We start from the raw sequence: 6073 nt of genomic DNA on the forward strand, positions 1-6073 counted from the left end.
TTTTAGGAAGGTGGTTGGCAGTCAAGTTATGTTTCTTTGTTAGAAGCAACGCATCGGCTGATTGTTGGCCACTAAAACCCCGGGCCGGGCAGCAATGATGGGGGTCAATTTTTATGACACTCGCCCCAAAGCGCGCAAAGTATCTCCCGCCGGGCTGGCCGGCAATTAATAAGGAGCCCGGGGTAAGAAGGTTTCCCAACCAGCGCCGCAAGAAAAAAGAAAGTAAAATAAACAAATGCCCACCAGATAACGGTTACGGCCTGGCCGAACGGGTTGTGTTCCCGGGGCGGAGGAGTAGTGCGCCTCCAACTGTCGAGTCCCGCTTGGTTTGCGGAACATAAAACAAATATCCCGTAGGTTGGCCTGGCTGGACACCGAAGCTGTCGACACGCTGGCTTGCCAAAACACTACGGATCGGCTCGCCCTCGGCACCTCTATCTTTACGATGGACTCCGGGCCCGGGAACCGCATCCTTTGCATGCGCCAGGCGGCCGGGCGGGCGGGCGGGCGGACGGGTTGTAATAGCTAAAGCACACACCAGATAATCTTTATATCATTTCAGAAGCTCGTATAAAGCTCGGGTGCTCTCGGGAGTTGAGCAAATAAAAATTTGCACCACAAATAAACCCGGCCAAATCCTTCAAAATGGCTGGCCGGGCCAACGGTGAAACGGGGGCCCGGGAAAAGGGGAAGGCACCCAAAGAACCGTGACTCGCACTACACGTGGCCAGGGTTTGCGTTAAACGGCGTTGGAGAGTCGTTGTTTTCTTCCCGTTTTTTTTTACGAACACCACTCCCTTATCAGTTGGCCGGAGCGCCGCTTTACGACTGTCCGGTCCGGTCCGGTGAGGAGTCGAATGCTTCCAGCAAACGGGGGTCCCGAGGAGACAGCCCGCGCCCGCGCACACTGAAGAAGGTCGTATAATTTCTTAGAAAATGAAATATACGACTTTTATTCATCACATTTTCTGCACCCTGTCAGTTAGCGGGAGGACATGGGGACCAACCCCTCTCGGCGGGCCTGGGGACGAACCCGGGACGACGGTCAGCGTATAAATCACTCCGCTCGGTGGGATCACGACGTGCGATTTCAGTTTTATTACCTTTTTCCCCGAGTTATGGTCACCCGTAGTTATTAAAATCTGGAGCCATAAACAGAATTGCGGAGCGTGGGGCTGGATGGGCTGGAAAAGTTACCATTTCCACGATGGCCGCCCCACGGCCGCGGACCGTGCGGAAAACGGCACAACGTCCTTGCTAGCTCGTTGTGTCCTTGCGCCGGTTTGATGGATGAACCGCGGGTTAGTGACGCTGGACACTTGACTGAGCCCCTGCCCAAGGGGGCGAGCAATTAACGTCCGGTTCCCCAGCACCTCCCCCGGCGGTGGTCTGCATCGCGGAATTGCCAATCTACGTGCCACAATGGGGTGTTGACCGCCGCGGGCTTGATTGGGGCCCGTTTTCTGCGCCGAGATGGTAAATCAATTAAAAGATATGCGATCGCGAGGAAGAGTCACCGGCGGCTGTCGATCGCTTGGGGGACACCACAAAAGGACACCGGCGGGGCTGTGGGCTGTGGTTTGTCTGCGAAAATGGGATACTTCAATCGTCGACCATAAATAGACCCTACAGGGGCCCGGAGAGCATCTTGCTTTATTTTTTCTTATTTTCGTTCGATTCGACACAAACGGGAGCACACGTTATCGAGCCTTATCTGCGATTTTGTGCCTTGCATATTTAAAGCTCATTCCGAAACCTTGACCGATCCCAATTTGACACACAATTTCCGTTCCGAAAAGTATGGCCTCGTCGGCAGCGTCGGCGCGACGGTGCGTTCAGCAACATGCCCTATTGTTTGCCGTTAACAACATTACACCCCTCGCTGCCTCGCCTCGAGGCTCCCGGAAAGGATCCACCTGCCGCCCGGCACTCAATTTCCGAGCATAAATTTGCCTGTCACCCCGTGTGAGGCCCTCTGGTGCATGACATCGACACAATGTTTAATATACTGCAACCATGCAATTCCCCCGCCCGATGGCCCGCCATCCCTTCGGCGGGGCCACCCCACAGTTGGGTGGACGGAAGCGGATGCTTGCGGATGAGTTATTCGACACGTCTCTCGCTCTCTCTCTCTGTCTCCCTCTCTGAGCGTGTTTTCGTACGTGATTTGGCCAAGGCCAGCGTGTGAATCTTACTTTGTCGGGGTCTGGCCTCCCGTCAACGGTGCGGTCAGAGGGCTGATGAGGAAAATCAGCGTTTCTCGCACCGAGCAGATGCCTATCGGTGGATGGGAAATCATTTTCCACACACCACCTGGCTGGCTGGCCAGGCTGGCTATCGGCCCCCCGCCGGCCGGACCGACACGGGGGCCGCGATTGTTTCGCGAACGGATATGCAATTATAATCTGGCGCTTCGCTCACGCCCCTTTTCCGTGGCGGTTTCCACCGCTGCCTGAAAATCGTGGCGGCCATTTTCCTAACCTTTTCGCGCCCCACTCGTCCGGGCGCTCTCTCTCTCTCTCTCTCTCTCGCTCGCTTCGGCGACACAATCAACAACAACAACAACGGCTGTTGCACAGAAATAGCAAAGACCAAAACACAAAAAAACGCCATACGGTCCAACTGCTAATTAAAACTGACCTACAATAATGCACAACACCAGCCGTGCAACGATTGCATGATAATTAGAGGGTTTTGGGCGCGGCGGGGTGGCCCCGGTACACGGGCCCAGAGATGATGGCCGCCTCGATGCTTTCGACACTGACGAGGTTCGGCCAGGGTTGGGTCGGGGCGAAGAAGCGAAGTTGATTGGATCATCCGGATTGGTTTTTGTTTTTTATGAAACCAAATCTTCGTCCACGTTCCGTACGGGTGGTGGAACACCGGAGACAGGGGCAGGCTAGGGCAGTGTGAAAACAACAACAACATGTCGAAAGCTCCGCGGAAAATCCTCTCCTGGCCTGTGGAGCCTGGAGCCGTCGATGATGATGCTGTCCGGATGGCCCCCCCGACCGAGGGCCGGATCTTTGATCGTAATCTCCTAGCGGCCGGCTGGGGCACCCATCATCATGCTGTGGGTGTGCAGGTGGCCCCAGACACACCGATTGTAACATTCCGTCACGTGGCGTGGAATGTTTGGCGGGGGCCTTTAATGCACGAGATGGATGGTTGATTTTTTACTCCCCGTGCCGTGATAAGTACCGCGCAACTGTTGTTGAAACTTGAAGCTGAATATCGGCATTTTCGGCCATTTTTAGGTTTTGCTTTACTTTCTACGGATTTTTTGGTAACCCGTGTTTTGGCTTACGAGTTTTTGCAATGAAACTGGAACTTTTGGGTAAAAACTAAATCCATTGCTTCTTGCAGAATTTTCCGGACGCGTGAACCCGTCTAGAACAGCGAAAAACGTTGAGAAATGAAGAAAAACAGTGTTGGCCAGTCGTGGAATTACCATTAGTCAAGATGCTGAGCACCTTACTTTATCGATTGGATCGGATGGATTGAATGCCATTCGAGTTTTAACAACAATTTGGATCTAAGACAATGAAACCAACGCTTGAGCGCGAATGTTTGGCCAGAAACAACAAGCTGATGTGGCCGCAACCGCGGCGTTCCCCAGATTTGGGCTTTTGAGGCATTAGTTTACTCACCAAACTTTCATAATTTTTTATTTTCGTTTTATTTATATTTTTTACCGAATCAAAATAAATCATTTATTCAATGTGCTTCAAGGACTGATAAAAAAACGAAGGTGCAAGAGTAACATCTCTCATGGGAATTACTTTGAGTGGAAAAATAGATATCCAATAATTAGGAAAACATTTTTGGACAAGAGTCCAAATAATTTTAACAGACCTCGTAAATTGATTTTAGTGAACGCACATAATTTCTTGGGTGAAATCTCTCTTTCAAACCTTTCTACGTTTAACTTGTTTGAAGTTTGAAACGAATTGCTTTTTTGATGCTCCTTAGACAATCGTAACATACATTTATGTATCATTTCATTCGCTTAAATAGCTCATTATGATTTTTAGTTCACATCTTCATCGCCTTGGCGTCAAAAGTATTAAAACGAGTGAAAGTTGTAACCTTATCGGTTCAGTTTTATGTTTCTTGTTTTTGTTTAACGCTTTATTTTAGAGTTCATACCTCAATGGTTTGCAGCGAATCCATAAGAAAAGCTCCTGTGAAACTCTGCCCTACGCACCTTATTGCCTATTGATGAGCTCTTTCCGCAGGCGAATCGGTTCATCGGTGTTCAAGCTGTGGTTCCAACTGCCTGTTGTGGAATTATGCGTAGCATTACAGTGACCGTTCAATCGGGCCCCACCGCGAACCGTCGGTCCGTAGGCTACGAATGGCACGCCAGCAATCCAATAAACATAATCAAGTGTGAATGACTTCCTTATTATAATTCTATTCTTCGTTTTATGTGGTCTCATTCCGTGAAACCCAATTTTCTTCGCCACCCTCCAGAGCGGAGCCAGCATAATCTGAGTTCACATACATATTAACCGTTTTCTTAAAACAAACCCTTCGTCGCTGCGCTGCGCTGCGGAGCCGATGAACGTGGCCCAACGCCAGCACCGGGCACGGCGTATGATAAATGAAATATCAATATGGTGCCGTGATTGTCCGTTTATTAGCATCGTAAATGTGTTGTTTGCTGATTAATAGATTAACGATGACTTGCGGACTCCGTGGACCCTGTTTTGACTCGATCGCCGTCTTAGTGGATCGATCATCTTCCTCGGGTCCTCGCTCCGTAAGGAAGATCCGTGACGCCAAATTGATCGGTGAAACACATCCTCCGCCCTCCTGCACCCGTTCTTGTTATCACCGGACCGGGACGAAGAACCGATGGAAGGGAGCTTTACCATCGGATCGGTAACCCGACGGGGACCGTGAGGTTCTGATCGATTGTGTTGCGGTTCCCTCGGGAGATTCCTCGTATCGGCTGCTACGACTGCACTGCTAGCGACCTTCCGATCGTCGCCGGGTCTCCGTGAGTGAGTTCCATTTCCTAAGTTATTCCATTTCGGTTGTCTATTTTGGCATTCTGGATCCTTTCGCCCTGGGAATGCCGGTCGGTCGCTGGCTCGCTCGGCGCACGGAGAAGAATCGAGAAAGACAAGACATGAATTAGAATACGGCCGATCACTTTACGAGTTGTATTTTATTGAACCGCGATGATTGTCCAGATGTTGCCCCGCTCCAGTCTCCCGGGATGTCCGCGCTGTCCTGTCTAGCCCCGGGGCCTTGCTGTGTGTGAAGCGAAGGGCACGAAAACATCAACCCGAAAAGCGGACACCAATGCTCGTCACAAGTGGCGGGGCGCACCTCGGCGGAAGGTGAAATGGGCTGATGTTTTCATTCGCCAGGATCGTGCCTCGACGCCAGCCCGCCCGACAACCCGACGTAACTCTTCCCTCCACGGCGGGTGGGCGAACCTTCCATGAACCTGACGGAGCTGTTTCCTTTTCCCAGCACCGTTCGATAATTATAAATCTCGTAACATCCCGTAATCAGGCTACAATTCCCGATAGGCTACGCCATTTGTTCGGGCGCAATGACCACACGGCGGCACGGGGCGTACCGTACTGTTCTGACGGCGGCGGTGGCCGAAACATATGTATGCTCATCCGGCAATCGATCCTATCCATCGGATTTCGGATCGGGCCGATTCGTCGTGGCCCGGGGGCGCAAATGAATCATATCTGGCCGCGCGCATAGATCACCCCCCACAAAACCCGTTGGTATCCCTTTTTTGGTGCTTTTTTTTCGAGTGACAGCGACTGGGGCGCTTTTGTTGCCGGGTTGTCGGGAGATCTTCCCGCGGGACCCGCGCCCGATGGGAACGGTTCTTCGGTGGATTCGGCTGGGGAACCCATGGGAAGATCGGAATTTGCTTATATCATTGCACCGTAATTCTGCTGCCGACACCCGGACCCCGTACCATTGTGGGGGGTGACTTATGCCGAGCCACGGAGTCTCCAAGACGGCTGCTATGGCGAGGCAACCTTGTAAATGAAGCTGTGGAAGCTCCAGCAACATTTCTCCGTAGCTTGCATTA

Source organism: Anopheles bellator, chromosome 2, assembly GCF_943735745.2.
Source record: "Anopheles bellator chromosome 2, idAnoBellAS_SP24_06.2, whole genome shotgun sequence".
NCBI lineage: Eukaryota > Metazoa > Arthropoda > Insecta > Diptera > Culicidae > Anopheles > Anopheles bellator.